General features: G+C 42.7%; 1 protein-coding gene across 11 annotated transcripts in view; it reads left to right on the forward strand.

The window, feature by feature from the left end:
* The window catches only part of shank2.S (SH3 and multiple ankyrin repeat domains 2 S homeolog), a 299,657-nt gene that overhangs the window by 252,234 nt on the left and 25,292 nt on the right, over nucleotides 1-22,131 (forward strand). The gene's annotated exons all lie outside the window — the stretch shown is intronic.

Below are 22,131 nucleotides of genomic sequence, written 5' to 3' on the forward strand. Positions count from 1 at the left end.
AATCAATAAAGTAGCACAGGACTGCTAAGTAATGTTTGGCATTAGAATTACCAGTCATTTGCTGTGTAATTAATTTGCAACTAATAGCTGAGAGTAAATAATACTCCCAGACAGTGCATTATGGTTGCTGGAAGTGAAATGTCAATATGATGTTTGGAGAAGAGTGGCCCTTTGTGGTATCTAATGAGCTTGGTGTTGCAGCTCTTCTGCACCATGTGGTTCTTCCATGGAATACTCTTCATGTCCTCATATTAATCAGGATCTCTTGGTCATATGCTAGGCCTCTTCAAAGGAGAAGGAAAGCTACCGAAGCAGTTTATTGCCAATAAATTAGCCACAATAGTGCAAGCTATAACACTATATTTATTGTGCAGAATGCTTTACCATATCTGAATAAATAGCTCTAGAAGCTCTCTCTATTTGTTTAGGATAGCAGCTGCCATATTAGTTTGGTGTGACATCACTTCCTGCCTGAGTCTTTCCCTGCTCACTCAGAGCTCTGGGCTCAGATTGCAGCAGAGGGGGAGAAAGGAGCAAACTGAGCATGCTCAAGCCCTAGAGGTTGAAGCTGGAGACAGGAAGTCTGATACAGAAGCCCATGAGTACACAATAGAAGGAAAGAAATGCTGTGTTTCTTTTGACAGAGGACTCAGCATTACTTTGAGGGTTTACTGGAGTATTTATATAGACATTTCTGATAAAGCTTACTTAATTTTAGCCTTTCCTTCTCCTTTAAGGGCTGGGACACACTGGGCGATTTGGGGAGATTTAGTCGCCTGGTGACTAATCGCAGCGACTTTTCTCCCGAATGCCTCCCCTCACTCTGCGCCTGGATAAAATGAAAAGTCGCCGGTGCTAATCACACACGGCGATTCGTTTTCCAAAGTCGCCCGAAGTTGCCTCACGAGGAAACTTTGGGCGACTTCAGAAAACGAATCGGCGCGTGTGATTAGCGCAAGCGATTTTTCATTTTAGCCAGGCGCACAGCGAGGGGAGGCATTCGGGGAAGATTGGTCGTGGAAAGTCGCGGCGATTAGTCGCCAGGCGACTAAATCTCCCCAAATCGCCCAGTGTGTCCCAGCCCTTAGGTACTAATGTCCCTAAGGCAAAGATCTTATAGGCGGGCCCCTACTCCTCCAAGAAGAAAGTGATAGAACTACCCTCAAGGTATTATGTTGAAGGTGGACTTCAATATAATAAGGCATACAGGTGTACCAACATGGACAAATGGGCAGGGGAGCACAGAAATGGCGACAACTAAAGGGAAAACCATCTACACTAAATTTACTTGGAAATTTACGTTTTAAGGAAGACATTGGGCACCAGCAGGAATGTGCACCTTTCACATTAGGGGCAAAGTATTGTTCTTAGCTTTTTAGTGGCAGAAGGAACAGGGTGCAGAAAGGGCAAGGCATGTGGTGAGTGGGCAGGTCATAGGTGATTTATGGGTGGAATAAGGTTGCAGTAGGGCATGTCTGGGTTAGATCAGGGGCATGAGGCCTTTTCATTGAGGCCCTATCCAAACTTAGCAGTATGGAGCCCCTATAGTTACTGATGAAGCCCCTACAGTTACTGATACACCTATATTTCTGTGTTTCCCCTGTTCTGTGTATAAGACGTGTGGGAACTAAGGCAGCCCCACTAGTGATGCATCAGTGAGCCTAGGGACCCCCAAGGGAGGGTGTTTGTCCAGAGCATGAGGCATAAGACCACCGATGAAGCTGGGGTACAAAGCAGTAGATGAAGCTTATGAAAACGGGAACCAATATGGAACCAATATGGCTACCATTCAGTAAAAGGGCATGTGAATGTGAACACTTTATCTTGTGGATAAAACTATTCTCTGTGTATCTCTATATAAATGCTTGAAGTCCATTTTCTGCCTGGAGGTCCCACTAGACTGCTGTGTATTTAAACCCCCCCCCCCCCATGCATACATATTTGTATCCCAAGGCCGGAGCACCCCTTCCATTTTAGGATGCGAGCAGCTGATGCACGGATATTGCCTGTGAGTCACTGTGCGGCACTGAATGCATTTCCCCCTTGTTACTAAGCAATGGAACTTGCAGCATCTCCTTGCGCACCCCCCTTGTTGTAAACCCTTGTCACCTGCAAGCAGCTCATTTGCATAACAAATTCTCCTTGTTTGTTGGCCCAATAATGCCTGGCTGATTGTCAGCCTCTTGTATGAATCCTGATATCATACCATATCATATTGTGGTTTTTATTTTCTTCTGCATTGGTGGTTTTTTACACATTCTCTGAACATTTGCAGGATTTTGGTAAAAACCAAGATACCCTCAAAATAAAAATATTGTCAGTGCATGCAGTATAGCCACATGCAAGGCCCAGACTAGATAAAGTCGAAAGCTTATTGGGCAGTGTATGAGGCCCTCTGACTGGCTTCCCTAATTAATGATAAATTAATAAATTTGGCAGGCACAAATTTGCGGGGAATTTCCGTGTTTTGTCGCCGGCAAATAAATTCTCAAAACTGCATCAAAAATTTGCTGGCGTCAAAAAAAATTGGACGCGCGTTGGAATAGTCGCTCTCATTAAACCAGTAGCTCGTCAACATTATTCGGATACCCATTGACTTTAACGCAGCGTCAAAATTGACGTGAGCGTCAAAATTTATGTGAATTGACGCAGGCGAAATTCGTCTATCACTGTCCCTTATCAATATCAATCGGGCATGTTTAAAAATCCCATCCGACCTGACCGTCCTTATTCTCCTTCTTGTGATCCGATTGTTTTTTTTTGGATTAGCCTTCTTTTTTTTCTTTTGTTTATAGTTTTTGAGTAATTTGCATTCTTCTTCTGCCTCTTTCCAGCTTTCAAATGGGGGTCACTGACCCCATCTAAAAACAAATGCTCTGTAAGGCTACACATTTATTGTTATTGCTACTTTTTATTACTCATCTTTCTATTCAGGCCTTCACCTATTCATATTCGAATCAATGCATGGTTGCTAGGGTAATTTGGACCCTCGCAACCAAGTGCTGAAATTGCAAACTGGAGAGCTGCTGAATAAAAAGCTAAATAACTAAAAAAAACACAAATAATGAAAAATGAAAAACAACTCTCTGCATCATACTAAAAGTTAATTAGTTAACCCCTTTAAAAAACTTTATATTTAATGTGTAGCATGTGTTGTCATCATAAAAAAAAATCAAAAGTTGTTGAATAGTATATATGTATATATTTTTATTCTTGCTCCCTATATAAGTATTTGCCTCCTGCTGAGCCGGACAGTTTCTCGTATTACTATAGAGATGCGTTAATCTCCCTTTCATTAAAGCAGCAATAAATCCATTGTAGCTGTGTGCACCTTGGGTCAGTACCCTGTAAGGCCTGATATCCACAGTATAATAGTCTGCCCAGTGCTTTGCTTCACTAATAAATGCTTATGGATGGGGTTCAGAGAGAAGCAGGAAACATACGATAATAAAGGAACTCCTGGGTCAGAGACACCTTGTTTTTTCCACACTGATCATTTTCTGGAATTAGATTGAATTTATTTAATCAGATCCATCTCTTTGTCAGTACCGGAACCCCGCGGAGCTGCTTAATGGGCCACTTTCTATTTTTTGTCAGCAATAAGCCTCCCATTGCGTTGCTGGTCCTCTGGGTATCAAAAGCAACGTCTTTAGATCAGTGTTGAAATGTAGTGATGTCTCGGTTACATTCTGGTTGGGTTGGCACAGCTGTGTCTAAGGCCAATACCCGAATGGGCAGTGCCAATGAATTAGGTTAATGTGATGAATCCACAGCACTCCTGCAATTCACACGTACTGCACTGGTGGTGCTGGCCCTCCGTTGACCTGGCATTGATACTGTTGGTGATATAATAAAAGAGGTAATATCCCCAACTGCAAAAAATTGAGCGTATGGATTAGTGAAAATCTTGCCAGTGCCAATGCATGCCATTCACATTTGTCGAATCTCTTAGTGATATGTATGGGCTGGCAAACCACATGTGTGCCCATATTTTACCCTATACTCTCCTTCAGCCCCAGTTATTATACTCTGTGGGCCCAGGTGCAGACCCCCCTCCCACTCAAGCCGATTTTCACAGTGGTTTCACTTGAGCGAGAACTCCCGACGAGCCCCGAGGGGGATATAGGGTTGCCATCTCACCCCTTAAAAACCGAACACATATGGAATCCACAGCCTGCATGGCTAATTAGCAATTCATTTAGATGCATGATGCATGGTTGCACATAAGGCTGGAACTACACGATGCATATTCATCAGATCCGACATGATGAGAGGAAACAGATGCAACGAAAATAAGGTAAGTAATAGAAATGTCGGATCTTGTCGCTGTTGCTTTCGACACGACATGACTGTGGGATGAAGACGCAACGTCATTGTTCGCATCCGACAGTCGTGTTGGATGCACACAGAGACAAGGCCTGACATTTCTATTACTCACCTTATTTTCATTGCATCTGTTTCGTTGCAATCGTTTCCTCTCAACGTGTCGGATCTGATGAAGATGCATTGTGTAGTTCCAGCCTAAGGGCTCACACATGGGCGGTTTTTCCTGCACCCCCCATGCATTGTACGTTCTTCCGTTCAGCTGCAGGGGAGCGCAGGAGTAGACTCACTCAATTATTGTGAAGGGGGCTGTACTGATACAGAGGGACGCATTTCACCTGCGTTCGGCACATACATGCGTCTGTGTGAGTACAGCCCCCTTCACAATGATTGAGTGCAGTGTCGGACTGGAACACCAGGGGCCCACCCAGATACCTTAGACCAGGGGCCCACTCTCAGTACTATTATTCTTTCTCTCCTCACTCAACCTCTAGTCTCCTAGTCTCTTTTGTTTACATTCTATAATCTATTATTCCATCTATTTAGGCTCTTTGTTCTCATAGAAATAGGGAATGGCCATGAAATAGGCCAACATTGAGCAGTATGAGGGCGCACTGACACTGGGGCCCACCAGGAGTTTTCCTGGTATCCCGGTGGGCCAGTCCGACACTGATTGAGTGTGTCTACTCCTGCGCTCCCCTGAGGCTGAACGGAAGGAAGCGCAACGAATGGGAGTGCAGGAAAAACTGCCCGTGTATAAGAGCCTTTAATCAGTTCAGTCTGCAACATGCTTTGAAATTAATTGCTAATTAGCCATGCAGGCTGTGGATTCTATATGTGTTCAGTTTTTAAGGGGTGAGGTGGAAACCCTAGGGGCGTGAACCCTGGTGCAGTCGCACCCTCCACACCCCTAGTAGTTCCCTTACTGAAATATCTAGTCAGTGTCAGACTGGGATGCCAAAGTACTGGAGAATCTCCCAGCAGTCCAGGCCAAGGACAATTCCCATCATCCACATCCAAAACTGCCTCCACTGAGTAAAAAAAGGCATTTTATTGGTATTAAAGGGACCCTAGGGGTAATTTATTACTGCCCCTGCCACAAGCGCAGGAGCATTGCAGTGCAGAAAGCATTGAAATTAGCTTGGTAGCTTTAAGCTTTATCATCAACTCCCTCTGCTAATTACTCCTGTTAATTGCTCAGTGTATGAAGTGGGGGTGTTATACTGCCTTTGTGTGAGTGCCCTATTACATTGTCAACTACTATCAATGACTAACTTTTCCAGAATTCAGGTAAATCATCCCCCCCCAAACGATTCCAAGGTTGTTTTCAAGCTCCAGTAGGAATTCTACTTTCTGCCGAGTGTTCCATGAGTGCAGTTATCTCTCCGTGCCTCCTGCCTGCTCTTCCTGTTTACAGACCCCCACATTGCATTAAAATTAGATGACAAATGATAAATGTCCCATTATCCTTGTGTAATTGGGTTTAATTGTACCTTAATCAGGTCAAGCATTTGCTTATAAACTAATTAAGCCTTGTGCTCGGTACACGCTTCATATCCACCCACTGCCACATCCGAGGGCCCTCTGCTCCCACTACAGTCAATCACTCACCCTCACAGTTCATTATCTCTATGGCAAATCTCCCCTCTGTATCCAGATTTAGTGCAGTGGTGTCAGGGCCCCGCTGGGTTTGTCTCCATACAAGAGCCTCCTTTAAGGAGCTTTGAGTCAATTTATGGCGGCTTTAAAGGCACTTGGGAAACCAAAGTGGGTATCTGATATTTTGCTTTCCTAATAGCATGCCTCCCAACATTTGAAAAACGTAAATAGGAACAAAAACAACTGCAGTGAAAGTTTTTGACCATGACCGTTTTATGGCCACACCCCCTTATTACCATGTCAAATTTTACAAAATTTCGCAGGTTATGGAAGTTAAAGCACATTTCTGTGGTTTTCTGTGTTATTACAGTTTTGCTAATGAAGGGGAATTTCCCTTTAAGCTGCAAATCACAGTTTCCTCAGCAGACCTGCTTATCTTAAATTGTTACAATTGTTTCTTTACTTATCTTAAATTGTTACAAAGGTAGGGCTCTCTGCCAAACGCCAATTAAGTTAGAATCTTTGTATCTTTTTCTGGCTGTTCAGTGCAAGAGATCAAAGAGAAAGTCAGGACATTTCAGTACCAATTCGGGACTGTGGGTTGAGCTGTCAAAAACAGGACTGTCCCGTGAAAAATGCGACATTTGGGAGGTTTGCATTTCTGTGAGTTTTAGGGCCATGTGTTATAACAGTTTTGCTAATGAAGATGAAATTGCACTTTAAGCTGCGAGTCTCTGTTCTCCTAAAAGACCTGCTTATCTTAAATAGTTACGATTGTATCTTTGCTTATCTAAAATTGTTACAAACATATCTAAGTGCAGGTGCTGATTGTTCTGGGCTCTCTGCCAAAAAGCCTTTTTTTTTTTTAATTAAGTTTCAGAAACTTTGTATCTTTTTCTGGCGTCAGTGCAGGAGATCAAAAAGAAAGTCGGGACATTTCAGTAAGAAACCCAAGACTGGGGGCTAAACTGTCACAATAGGGACTGTTTCACAGAAAAAGGGACAGTTGGGAGGTTTGGAATAGTAGTATAAAAGGGGAAGTTCACCACTAAAACATCTTTTGATTCATATTTCAAATTTTATTTCATTTTTTAAAATTTACATTTACTCTCTACCCTCTCATATTTCACAGGAGCAGCTCAGTAAGGCAGAGGGTGGGGGTTAGTGATGTGCAGTAGTAGGTTTACCCCATGGGTCAGGCGGAGCTCACATTCCTCTTTGTGGGTGGCGGGAAGGTGCAGGTTGAGCTCTTCTCCTGCTCCTCCCGCCTGCCACCTTCAAATGCCGGCTTCCAACTTCCGGGTTCTTTTTTAATAGATGCTGCGCCTGCTCATCCAGCCCCTTTTGTGACATCATTTGAGGGGCAGCGCTGGTCTATAAAAGGAACCTGGAAGTCGGGCTCGAGGAGGCGCTGGTGGAGGGAGGGTGGGCGGGTGCGGGTCCCGCACATCACTAATGTGCAGGTTGACAAAAAGCCAACACATACCTGACCCTACTCAGACCCAACCTGCCCTCTCCCTAACCAGACCCGTCCCGACCTAGCGACTTGTCATTAATTATATACCTGCGTCTGACCTGCCCCTCTCTGACATTACTAGAGTAGGTGGGCAGGCATCAGTATATAAATTAGGGATGCACCGAATCCACTATTTTGGATTCGGCCGAACCATCATGAAAGATTCTGCCGAATACCGAACCGAATCTGAATCCTAATTTGCAAATGCAAATTAGTGTTCAGAAGGGGAAAAAAATTTACTTCCTTGTTTTGTGACAAAAAGTCACGTGATTTCCCTCCCCGCCCCTAATTTGCATATTCGGTTCAGCCAGACAGAAAGATTTGACCAAATCCGAATCCTGCTGACAAAGGCCGAATCCTGGCCGATTCCCGAACAGAATCCTGGATTCGGTGCATCCCTAATATAAATCATGGGATGGCATGCTAACATTGCAGGTGAGGTGGGCAGGCTTTGGCCAGCCTCCTGCTAAACATGTGTTTGCTGACCTCACAGATTTGGGGTCGGCCCGCACATCACTAGCAGCATCAGTCATCAGCATCAACAGCATCAGTCACATAACCATGATTTCATGCCCCCCCCCCCAGCGGAAGTCTAAGCAAACAGATCTGGCACTCCAGAATGGGGAAAGAATAGATATTGCACCATATTGAGTGCAGTGGCCCCGCACTGTGTTTAAGCTCGTGGTGCAAGTGGCCACACAAATGGTAACCAATCAGCAGTTAGCTCTGAACAGTCAATTACCAAAAGACTACCCTATATCTGATTGGTTGCTCTGAGTGTAATTTAGGGGTATTCTGTTACTCTCCTCTGTCTCCGTCGTTCATTGATGTGTTATGTGGGCATCTCAAATCCAGCGTTATTGACCTGCCATGTGATTATTTCCTTCCCGCAGAACCCCGTGCCTTTGCTGTGTATGGAAAGCCTCCTTCATGTACTCTACTAAATGAACTCCTTTTCACTTAAAATGTCCCTTGGGGCCCCTTTCCCAGCTCCAGCGAGTACAGTGAGTGCATATTCAGAGCGGAGCAGTCAATACGGTGATCCTATTTTTAAGCTCTTTAGCGCTGCAGCTCTCATGTCGCCTATAAAATAGACTTTACATTGCCCTTGGCTTGCAGCTCTCAGAATGGGTTTGGGGTTTTTGTTATTTATATAATAAATATCTATTAATATAATAATAAATATCTATTCAGTCAGTTGTTACCAAACTGTAGCCAGGCAGTTGAAATCTGAGATACCAGGTATGGGACCTGTTATCCAGAATGCTCGGGACCTGGGGTTTTCCCGGATAATGGATCTTTCCGTAATTTGGGTCTTCATGCCTTAAGTCTACTAGAAATTCATTTAAACATTAAATAAACCCAATAGGCTGGTTTTGCTTCCAATAAGGATTAATTATATCTTAGTTGGGATCAAGTACAAGCGTCTGTTTTATTATTACAGAGAAAAAGGAAATAATTTTTAAAAATTTGGATAAAATGGAGTCTATGGGAGACAGCCATTCCGTAATTCGGAGCTTTCTGGATATCGGGTTTCCGGATAAGGGATCCTATACCTGTAGTATATTTCGTGCCATTCACACTGGTTTAGTGTAGGGCTGCTGTATTCATATATGGCTTCTGGCCACCCCTTTTCCCCTTGCAGATCCCCACTCTTGTGTGCAGCCCCCACTTCCATCTAGAGGGGCTACAGCTTGCCAGCACTTGCCCTAATTGATAGCATATCATACACCGGGACTCCTTTACTAATGGGCAGAATGCATCAGCGCAATCCACACAATACCAAGAATTTCCCAGAACCGAGGTGTCATTGCATCCAAAAAAAAGTCACAGCAGAATTTGTGCCCCCAACACTAAAGCACCAACCTTGAGAAATACTCAATGTCATACAAGACATGGGTGTTCTTTGTAGATGACCTTACACATTTGTCAAGCTCATCAAATGAGTGAATCTTTGCTTGTTTGGTGGTGGGTCCAGGAAAGGGCCATTGTATCCATGTGTTTGTTGTTCAATGGGAGTTCTGGAGGAGCATCGGTTTGGGAGGCTGGTTTTTCCTCCAATATTCAATGTTCAAAATGTTTGGCTGTGGATGTATAAATGAAATGTTTATCCTATGACTGTGGCCCCCCATCATCTGCCCTTGGACTCCGTCTCCAGCAATACATATTCATACAGAAAACACGACGAGATGTATAAAAGGGACGCAGGTAATTGTGCATCACTGTGGGAAAACAATCCACGGAAAGTGCGACAAAACTCCACAAACAAACGGCTGAAGGGGTCCCCCGGGCACCAGACTAACGGAAGGCCGACTGAGCGCTCTCAGGTCTATCTGGGAATACTGAGAAGGAGAATATTTTGTTTGATGTCGGAAATAAGAGAGTAGGAATGACATTAGAAGGCGGAGGTGGATCACAAGCTGCATTTACAGCCCAGCTGCAGGTCTTTGGCAGCAGGAACGAGCTTGATGTTTTAACATGGATTTGATGATCACATTTACCCTAGTCCTTGATTTGCAGAAAAATGCAGAAAATGGCCTGTTCCTTTGTCTATTAGGTACATAACCTGTAGCATAGACAGTCCCAAATGCATTAAATTCAATGGGCATTTTTTCTTATGGCAACTTTTTTGTCTCAGCGAATTTTTGCCACAGTTTCTCGGAATTTCGCTGCAAACCCATGCCTGGCGAAAAAGATTCGCTCATCACTACCAACAGCCTCTCATTGACATGATGCCTGGCTTCACTAGGCATGCCCTGCCATCATAAACCCTTATCTAACTGATAGTTTCCCTTTACTTCTGGGCCAATGGCACGCATGATGTTTCTCCGTCGCCCCATTTTAGCTTGTGGAGATGGGACAACACCTCTTCCACACTACCTGTTGTTTACATACATGGAAAGGATTTTTTTTGGGTTAGAAATACACATTTGCGGGTCACTGATGATAAGCATGGAATAGAATATCAAATATTATTTCTTAATAATTTAAAAAAACGGTGTGCTGGTCCGTCTTGAACTATTGTATATGATTACACGACCAAGCACCCGTGAATTGGAAGTGCAGGTACCTTCCGAATTGCTATATTCAGGACCTGGGGTTTTCTGGATAACAGATCTTTCTGTAATTTAGATCTGCATACCTTAAAATTAATTATATTTTAGTTGGGATCAAGTACAAGCTACTGTTTTATTATCACAGAGGAAAAAGGAAATCATTTTTTAAAATTTGGATTATTTGGATAAAATGGAGACAACATTTCCCTAAATCGGAGCTTTCTGCATAACAGGTTTCCGGATAACAGGTCCCATACCTGTAATGGCAATAAAGATTTACCTTCCACTGATATTTTCCAGTGAACAGCCAATAGTATGAGGACAAGGATACTAAGCCTAAAAAACAATTCCGTGCAGATTTAAAGGTATACATACGCATGGGAGCCACCATATCGCTTGTAACTTAAAAGTTATATTAATCTATTGGGAGAAGACCTTGAACAGCAACTGTAGATCAGTTTTCCATTTTATTATCTGAACAAATGCCAGGGCCTGCCTTTACTTTCCCTTATGCTAAAGGGATGACACTGTTTATATCTTGCACGTTGGCCCTAATTACAGTGTACTTTGCTCTCCGCTCCCCTGCCCGGTGTGTGGATAAATAATTCATTCGAGTGAATAATTCATAGGAGACAATAGCTGCTGCCTCGATTCACATGCCGTTTATGTGCACATCAGCAGCAATGCATAGAGTCTTGACCCGCTCCCAGGTGCCGCAATTATGTAGGTGCCCTAGATACCAGAATATATACTGCCAACTACTCTTTGTGCTGCACCTTTCTTACTCTGCAGCTCCAGGCTGGGCATATGAACAATGTTGATTAATATTGTGCTTTAAGGGTTGGTATTAAAGTGATAGGCTGGAAATGCTACGTTATGTTTTGGGGTTTTGTACCAGCCCAAGGCCCCCATAGCCATCACCTCTCCCTGTCCCTTTCTCTATCACTGCCACCGTATTTACTGTCCCCGTTCACTTTATTCACTGTTCAGTACCTGAACTTTAACAGTTCAACTGTGCACCATCTTGTAACTTTGTTAAACATCTTTGCAAGACCAAGACTGTGCACATGCTCAGTGTGGTCTGGGCTGCTTAGGGATCTTCATAAATTATCAAAACAACACAAGTCAAATAATATCTGCCAGAAGCTGATTTGGATTTTATAGTTTTTGTTTTGTTTAATACAAACTTTCTCAAACTCTGCAGAACCAGTGGCTGCAGCAAAATAATCCTCAAAATAGAATCCCAGTTTATCTGTTTAAATCTGGTTCCATGATCTTTGTCCCTGCAGCTGGAGTTGGAAACAGTAAAGGGGATAAAAAGGCAAAAATAAAATCCAATATAAATCTCTACACAGTCGCCGACTGCTCTACAGGGAACCAAACAAAGCTGCTTGAGTTCTGCATGGCTGGGAAGTAAGGCGGGGGCTCCCCCTGCTGTTAATAAGTATGATTGTTTCCCTGCAGAGCAGTTAGGGACCGTCTGGCAATTCCTATCCACAGCAGTAAATGAAGGGAGAATTTCAGTGCATACAGTCAGGTTTCTTATAAAAACTGTACACATTTTTTAATTAAAGTATAATAGAGATAGTTTTCTTTTTCATTAAAGAAAGTAAAAATTGGATTTTATTTTTTTGCCTTTACATGCTCTTTGGCTGGAGGGGTCCATAATGCCACCAGAGTGGGTCCAGGGGAACCCAGGATGATAGCACAATTGCGCTCTCTACGATAGCAGAGCTAAATTTCTGGTTTGATACCCGGAAATTCGTTTTTTTTTTTGTTTTTTTTTTGCCGCCCCTGATGTGAGGAGTTTCTCAACTCGCCTCATTGGCGCAGGGCCCCTGAACTTATCTAATGTTTAAATTCTCCTTTGCAATATATACATGGGCATCGGAGGGCACAGAAACATAGTTATAAAGCTCCAATCCGTACACCATGATTATAGTTCTTTATTCAACATTCGACACATAGCCATAGCTTTCCTTTGTAGGGGAGAAAGAGGTGACTGGGGGATTAAAAGTATCTCCAGCTATAAAGTGTCTGTTTTTAATGCGCTTCTTTGTCCACATGTAGCGTATAGAGTCGCGCATTAGTCTCAGGTCAGAGGCCGCAGGCATCTTCTGCTGAAGGGAAGGAAATATTAACTGCACTTGGGCTGAAACTCAGCGTCACACTTTTCCATTCAAATCCTTTGTATTACGACAGCACGGGGAGGGCAGGTACTGTACAGTTCAATTACATATACAGGTATGGGATCAGTAATCCAGAAACCTGTTTTTTCAGAAAGCTCTACATTACGGAATGGCTGTTTCCTATAGACTCCATTATAATGTCACAGTTTTAAATATGATTTCCTTTTTCTCTGTAATAATAAAACAGTAGCTCGTACTTGATCCCAACTAAGATATCATTAATCCTTATTGGAACTGAAACAATCCTATTGGATGTATTTAATGTTTACATGATTTTCTAGTAGGTATAAAGATCCAAATTATGGAAAGATCCGTTATTCCGGAGACCCCAGTTCCCAAGCGTTCTGGATAACAGGTCCCGTACCTGTAATTATATTGTGCCATTGTAGGGTAAAGTTAGGGATGCTCGGGCTTTAGCCTCCATCTGCTGCTCTCAGTGGAGACTGCTGTTGTTGGATAGGGGTTTATTAGCCCAGTAGTCTCTTTTCCTGAAACTTCTGTATGAGCTTCTGATTTGTCTTCATCAAGTTCTCACCCTCGCCTGACTGATTTCCCCTGCCTGCAGCCTGGCCCTAACCTGGTTATCTGCCTCCTGCCCGCTGCTCAGCTCTTCCACATCACCACTGTCTTGTCCGTTCCTTGACCTCGGCTTTCATAGTCTTTTTATAGGTTTCCAAGCGTGTCTTGTGCCTGCAGCAGTGTAAAAATCAATGTAATAATATGCAATGCCGGTCCCAATAAGAATCTACTCGGCTTCATGGACCAGCTATTTCTCACCCATACGTTGTAACAAAGGTCTGCTGGTCCCTTATACCCCTGTGCCTCCAGAAACCTCTCCTTTTGCTGCTGCCGGAATACAGAATCGTCTACTTGTTCCTAAATGCATTTGCTACTGAAAGCAGTATCTGTTTGTCCCTTTATGCACTGCTGGTTCTGCCTCTTGAAACTTTGCATGTGTCCGTTAATCAGCTGGCTTCTGCTACACTGTTGCACCAAGGGCAGGGACAAACAGTTACTGCTTTTAAAGGAGAACTAAAGCTTAACTAAAGAAGTAGCTAGAAATGTTGTACATTATGTTTTGAGCTTCTGTACCAGCCCAAGGCAACCGCAGTCCTTTAGCAGTAAAAATCTCCAAAGATGCCCCAGTAGCTCCCCATCTTCTTTTCTGCTGATTCACTGCACATGCTCTGTGCTGCTGTCACTTACTGAGCTTAGGGACCCACTCACAATATACAGTAGAAATGTCACAATATAAGGCTGATTAGTAATTAATACAGAAAATTACTACATGGCAGCACAGAAACCAGTGCAATTAGCATCAGAATTTAATAATCAGCCCTGTAGCATCAGCTTATATTACAGGGGAAGCTCATTTTCTGCTGGATAATTAGTGACGAGCCCTAAGCTTAGCTTCTCAACAGCCAATCAGAGCCCACTGAGCATGTGAGTGTCACAGACACTTTCCAAGATGGTGACCCCCTGTGACAAGTTTGAAGTCCTGGATCATTGCTGCTATTGACAAGCTGAAACTTTAGGCTGGTGCAATATGTTTAGTATATAAAATATGGCATTCTTAACTATATTCATTTTTAGGATTTAGTTCTCCTTTAAAGGAGAAGGAAAGCTACTGAATCAGTTTATTGCCAACAGATTAGCCACAATAGTGCAAGCTATAAGACTATATTTACTCTGCAGAATGCTTTACCGTACCTGAGTAAACAGCTCTAGACGCTCTCTCTGTTTGTTTAGGATAGCAGCTGCCATATTAGCTTGGTGTGACATCACTTCCTGCCTGAGTCTCTCCCTGTTCACTCATAGCTGTGGGCTCAGATTACAGCAGGGAGGGAGGGGGTAAAAGGGAGGGGGAGAGGGGAGCAAACTGAGCATGCTCAAGCCCTAGCCCTGGAGGTTTATGCTGAAAACAGGAAGTCTGATACAGAAGCCCATGTGTACACAATAGAAGGAAAGAAATTATGTGTTTCTTTTAACTCTTGAGGACTCAGAGCAACATTACTTCAAAGGGTTTTCTTGTGTATTTACTGTATATAGACCTTTAAAGCTTTCTTAATTTTAGCATTTCCTTCTTCTTTAATAGCAATTACATTTACAAACAACTTTAAAACCTGGGGAAAATGGTTTGCATCCAATTTCAGTTAAAACCACTGCTGGAGAGAGAGAGAGACATGAACCCATATAAAGCATGAGCAGGGTAATTACGGGCTGTCCATGCTGCTCATTAATTGATTAAATGAAGTGCATTTCAGTAGCCCATCACGGCAGTGCAGAACATAATTACTCGCTGAATATGAGCATGTGCCAATGAAAAGTACTCTCTGGACAGGGCCGATTAGATGTTTATCCGAGTGCTAATTAGTCTCCGTCCCCCCACAGTTTGATCATTCATCAGGAAAGGCTACGGTTTTTAATAAGAAGGGTCAGTAAACGGGGCCCCGAGGGGTGACCTCGCTATTCTGCCTCTCTCGCCTCATTTCACCGCTTCCTTTGTTTAGCAGATAAAACGGAATCAATGATCCTTCCAAAGTGCCAAACACGGATTTCATATTCTGCCTGTCGTCTGCTGCTAAATGTCATCTTAGGCATCATTGGCTTTTATGTGTGGCCCCCGATCTTAGGCCTGCTGGCGCTTAAAAGAAAACTAGCAAATACAGCGTAACATTGTGGCTCTTATAGACTCATTTTGGCTTTCAGGACTAGCGATGTGCGGGGTGGGGCCCAAAACCTGCAGGACCTCGGTTTTCTTGCAGGTGTCACAGGGCACAATATGGAGGTGTTAGTTCTAATTGTTCGTACCTGGCCAGCACTGATGTGCTGGTCAACAAAAACTATGATCCACACCTTAACCCCAGTAGTGTAACTACAGTGCGCCGGGCCCCCTACAAAAGAATCTTCAGAGGGGCCCGGCACATTGCGATCCCTAACTGCCCTCCCAAACCTCTCCCCGCCCAGCGAAAGCCTACTTCCTGCTCACGCCAAAATCTCCTGGCAGCCTGGGTCCCCCTTGCCCGCCGTAGGTAAGAGAGCGACTGGGGGTATCCAGGTGCGGGGTCTGCACCTAGAGGACAGCTAGAGGACGGCTAGAGTTTGCTAGCCGAAACGTTGAGGAATAAACGTCACAGCCTGTTGGGGCTTATTTTCTGGTGAAAGTCCTGTGAGTGCGATCATTATATATATATATAGGAGAGGGTCATACTGGGATAATCACAAAAGTCGCTAACGAGTATCCTTCTGTCAGTGAGCACTGGGCGCGTTGGCAACTTCACTTAATCATATTGCTGGCGTTCAATATGAAATTAGGGCACGTATCGATGAATAATGTTCAAGGAACTGGGTTACTGAACTGTATGAAAATGAAGGGATTAAAGAATAGTCATTGAAGTGGGTTTGTATTTTTTACTGCTGTAGCTTCGTTCTTTGCTATTATAGGTAGGTGTCCATGAGGTGTAAGCACTTGTTCCAATAGGATTGTGTGTCCTGATGTAAAAAACTTGAATGGTCTGACAACTGAGTGTTCGAAGCTTGGCTTGGCCAACCTGAGCTTGTTTGCATTTCTTTAGCACATTGTTTCCCATCAAATATAATAATTGCCTGTGTCCCTCCACTATCAATTTCAGTCCCTTGAGTAGAAGGGGTAGTCACAAGTCAGGGGGGCTTTCAGTATATAACAAGCCAGTTTCCAATTACACAACCCCCCCATCCTCCTACTGATTATAGAAGCTCTTTTCTAATCAGAGGGGGTTTTATTATTGTCAATGTTTCTTACCCAAGTAATAGGATAGTGGTATAGTGGTATAGTCAGGAAAGCCCTCAAATATCTATAATCCTTTGGTTGTGTTATACGGTGCTGTGTTTTTATTCCATTGCACTCTGGTGGTGGCAGTGCACTTGGAATTATATTTGCGATATCCGTCTGATCAGATCCAGGGACTGCCATCTTGGAGTAAGAAATTGAGGCAAATTGGAGAGGCTTCAAATGAGGGTTTTATTTCCTTTCTCTGGATCAACTGGCAGTTAGGCAGGTTATATATAGACTTAAAAGGTTGAACTTGATGGATGTGTCTTTTTTCAACCTAACTTACTATGTTACAATGCAAGTAATGCAGGTCAGACCAAGGGCCACATAAAAAAAACTGATACGGTTCTTGATCCAACTGGAGTTTTAAACCTGTCCGATTGACATATGCCCGATTTTCAGCCACATATCAATCGCAGAAGTCTGTCTGAAGGCCCCATACACTGAGCAACAAGCTGCCGACTTTCTTTGTCAGCAGCTTTTTTCAGCCCATGTATGGCCACCATTACTCCTTCCTAATAAACCTACATTTTAGTTGGTCCAGTGGATACCGCCATTCAGTTGTTTCCAACTCAAGACCCGGGGACGGTTGTGGCCTTCCAAGGGATCCCTGATCATCACAGAAGGCCAGTTGGAACATATTTGAGGGTTGGAAGCCCATCTTGAAGTTTAGCCAGAACAAGGTTTGCGGTGAGCAATTAACACCCAATATATTCTTGGATGAGTGGCTGAACTGCTCATTCACATTTCCATATGTTTGAAATGTTGTTGTGATGTAAGGGATGCCCTGAATAAATATTATGCTTGAACTGAATGACTCTGAAGACTTCCTGGATATATATTTGTAACATGTCGTTGGTCTACTCTGGCATCATCATCTATGACCAACTCATTTTGCCTGTACTGTATATTGCCCAGGGAATCCAGCTGATTGGGGGAACAGATTATAACAGTTGCATGGAGCAACGCTTAATGTGCTTTTTAAGAATAAGAGTCTGCAATTTACGTCACACTGATTTGGTGGGGACAGTATTTGCTCACTTATATATGACCCCTGAAGGCAATGTGTAATTGTAAGTGAAATTCCATAATTTGTTCCCGTTAGGTGACAAAGAGTAATATATCCAGTCTCCTTTTATTTAAGGATTAAATACTCTTCAGGGGGTCAAGATTTATGGCGTGTGTTGTAGATTAAGGACAACAGTCAGGTATTCCTCAGGCCAAATGAAGACCCTCATTCAGAGAACTGGCTGAATTAGCTCATCAACAAATTTCATAGAAGTAGCTAAAGCTATTTGGCCCAAGTACCACATATAATGCTTTGTTCACTTTGGGGAAACTCATTGATTAATAGCCAGTCTATGAGTTAAGGTGGCCATACACCTGAAGATCCACTCGTTGGGCAAGGTTGCCAAACAAGCACATATTTGCCCAATATGGTCACCTATAGTGTGTGCTGGGCCATATTGGGCTGATCTGATTGGGCCAATGATGGAATGGTAACAAAAGCCAATGGAGGCCGTCATGGGAGGACTGAATCAACGAACCAATGTCCTGTAGCCATACAAAGAAGAAAGTAGCCTTAAATGTTGCTTCTTACCTGTATGAGGGTATTGTCTCATTTGTCTCTTATATAGTAATATATTTTACTCTGTGTTGTGGGACTGTTCATAAGAGACTAGGGATATTTCAGTAGAGTTCTATACAGAGTAATGTTAATATTTCGTACAATGTTCTCTGCCTGCAGCAGGTAGAGGATTGTATGCATTGTACCAAGGCTACTGCTGCCTCTATTACACAACTTCATATGTTAGTAGCATTGTAAATCTGCCATTGTTGCTAATTAACTTGTAGTGTTCTGTAATCTGCTTTGTAACGTGTCTGTCAGGCAACGCTTAATTAGCCACAGTGTGCTCTGCTGCTTTTCATGGGTGATATTTGTGATATTGTACAAATGATTTCCTTATGCTGTACAAAAATGAGCTTTAGGAACGGAGGAAGTGGGAGGTACAAGAGGGGGGGCATCTCTAAGGGACTGAATTTGGGACATGTCAAGAAAGTAAAGCAAATAAGACGTTATATTTATTGGTGTGGAACGATTCTTCTGTTTGTTTACACCAACATATTACCGAATATATACATAATAGTTGATGAACCAATGCAGTAGTTAATGAGAGCCCTGAATGTTTAAGGTCTGAGGCCTTAATGTTACCTTTAATTCCAGGTACAGATGGACCCACTGGGGTACCAGAAGAAAATCCAGAGGGACCTGGTTCTACTAGGAGGTGGTACTGAGTAGTATGGGGGCAGTTTAGGAAACCTATCTCCAATAAACTGGGATTCTATGTGGAGGATTATTTTGCTGCAGCCACTGGTTCTGCAGAGTTGGAGAAAGTTTGTTTTAAACAATACAAAAACTATAAAATCCACATTAGATTAAATGACAACACAGGACTCAGTGCAGTCTGCCTATTCTAAATATTCTAAATATTAATCAGTCTTGTTTTGATAATTTATGACGATCCCTAAGCAGCCCAGACCACACTGAGCATGTGCACAGTCTTGGTCTTGCAAAGATGTTTACAAGATGGTGACCAACTTTGAAAGCATAAATCATTTGTTTGATTAGGCTTGTGGTGCAGTAAGTTTATGTTTAGTATACAAAATACAGAATTTCTAGCCTTATTCTATTTTAGACTTTTTCCCCTTTAAGTCTTCCGGTTAGGACAGTACGAGTATTGTGTCTCGTTTCCACCACCCTATCCATACACAGGCCGATACAAGCATCAGATTTGGACCCTCCAAACTAAATCAGCAGCTTGTTATTGGGATACGCTTGAAGATCTGACCGAAATTTGTCAAGCACCCAATTGATGCAGTCTCCTGGTGGGTCTCCATATGCCCAATTTAAGATACAATGGTTGGCATGGTGAACGATCAGATTTGCCTAATATGGCCTATAGGTAGGTGTCTTCTAGGGGATTATTGATGCCCAAATAGCCATTTATAGCATTTTTACTATAGGTGCATATAAGATGGACCATTCATTCACCTTTTGGTTACATAATGGTCACTTCTAAGAATTCAAAATATCACTCAGGTTCCCTCTGTCCAAACTAAGGATAATGTCTAACCTCAATACAAATAAAACCAGTTCCCATCTCTTGAAACAAAACTCTCATTAATAAAACACATAGGGTAACCATTTTCTCAGACCCCAATTGAAGTCCATCAGCTTTGCAACACAAAAAAAATGTTCTAGAACCCCTCATGCACCTTATTATACTACTGTAGATCATTATTAAAGGGGGTCATAGGGACCCAGCCTACATCTGTTTATGGGTCCTGACCCAAAGGTTAAAAATACCTGCTATAAATCACAAGCCAAAGTGGTTTTCTATTATAGGAGCACGTGGTTTCTACTTTTTCCCCCCAAAACTCGTGTTTTTTTGTAAGTGGTAATTTATTTCCAATTGAAAAAGCAAACAGGCTTCAGATGAAATGGTTTTCTACATCGAATGTCAAACACCATAATTCCACATAACAATGCGGGCAGATGGCCCACTGCAAAAAACATCCATCAACTCTTTATAGCCGAGAACTCACGTCTGAGTAATAGTCTGTTGACGTGTTGTTTAATGGCAGCCTTTCTGAAAATTACAAGCAAATGTTCGATTGGCCCCTTTCGTTACTGATCACGAGGAGACGTTGGACAATTTCACATAGTAAATCACTTGTATCAATCACCCTGGATATTATTGATCCCTATCTTATCTTAATCGTCTACCACCCTACTAGCCAGGATTACATGTATCCCAGGAACAAGGGAAGAGCAAGCACTGAGTAAGAGGCTTGTGGCACACAAGTGACTGGGACTTACAAATAAATCGTACGGTTTCATTAATCCATTGTGTATGTAGGATTGCCCCAGTCTGCTGAGATTTGATTGGGCTGTGCATTGGCAAAGCTACACTAGATATTTGTCTACCTGTACTTTGCATTCACATTGGGCCCTACACATTGTAGAGGATCCATAGACTCATCCCAAATGTTGCCTTGCTCTGATCCAGCCAGTCAAGCCTCATACAGTTTACTACTATACTTACAGTTATGTTGCTTCAAGGGGAACTGTTTCTATTATTAAAAAAATTATTGAATTGTGATTTCACATATAGGGAATGCTTTATCAAGGGTCTTTAATGAGCCTGTAAGGCAGTAATCCCCAACCAGTCATGAGCTTGTGAGCAACATATTCCTCATCATCTCCTTTGATGTTGCTCCCAGTGTCCTCAAAAGTAGGTGCTCAATTTTAAATCTCTGTTTGGAGACAAGTTTGGGAAAAATAGAGACACAGTTTTACTCTAGGTAGAGCCTCCTGTAGGCCAGCAGTCCACATGGGGCTACCAAATAGCCAATCGTGGCTCTTATTATACATCCTCAAGGAACTTTTTCATGCTTGTGTGGCTCAACAACACTTTTTACATCTGAGTGTGGCTCACAAGTAAAAAAGGTTGGGGTCCCTGCTTTAACGGTAGAGACCTGTGTGTGTGAATTTAGTTGGACAGTTCCCATGACATTTCACAGAAGGACAAATCCAAGCTTTCATTGGTTGGCTGGATGATTGAAGGATGGGGGCCCTATCAGCCTGTTTGACAGCTGGCATCATGCATTCAGACAATGAAAATCATAATTGACTGAAGAAATAGTCAGATCAGAAAATAATGTAAGATACATGAATATGCTACAGTTTAAGCTCCACTTAACATCAAACCTTTAGCCAAGACCACCCAAGAATATCTAAGACAACACACACACACATTCATCCCAAGTCTAAGGTGAGATTTCAGGTTGTCAGCCTACCTAACCTTCGGACTGAGCCCCTGCAGCCACTGAATCAAGCTCCCCTAGGTGGGCCAGCTCTACAGATTGGGAACCACTGCCTTGGGAAGTGGGTCTCCGTTCCTCTAACAGAACCAAACCTGCATTCCCCCCCCTTAAACCTGGTTGCTCTTGGTGCAGATATTTAGCAACTCTACCAAGCTGCTATCCCAGACACGTATTTAACAAATGCCTTTGGTATATTTTGCAAGGCTGGACTGAGCTCTTTTTGTAATGATTTCACATACAGCCCCAGTTGTATTTCACCAAGGCAGACATTTGACCTTAGGCATCTGATAAAGTGCATTGAAGTTATCTATAATTCATTACACCTGTGTAATTCACGTCTGTGAATTGTTTTAGGAGCAAAATGAATGCAGCAACCATGTTTACTAAAGTCTTATATAAAACCACTTTCCAGGTGGCAGTGGAACCTGTAGAGTTGTGTTTTTTTTTTACATTGATTTAGGTTCAAGATATTGCTGCGCTTTCTTGCACTATAGTAAATGGACACCCTTAAAAGCACAGGTATTTGTTTATAGGACAAATTGCAGTTACATTTTAATTCAAAGTGCAAGGTCCCAGATTGTCAGACTGCTTCCCAAGGAGGAGGCCCCAACAGCTCCATCATGAAAGTCAGTTATGGTAGATTGGGTGTAGATAGTGGCCACCAAAGTAAGTCCAAGAAGACCTAAAACATTATTTTAGCATATTGTTGTCTATTAATCAGTCATGTCATGTAATATTCTTGACCATTGC

The sequence above is a fragment of the Xenopus laevis genome, chromosome 4S, assembly GCF_017654675.1.
Source record: "Xenopus laevis strain J_2021 chromosome 4S, Xenopus_laevis_v10.1, whole genome shotgun sequence".
Lineage (NCBI taxonomy): Eukaryota > Metazoa > Chordata > Amphibia > Anura > Pipidae > Xenopus > Xenopus laevis.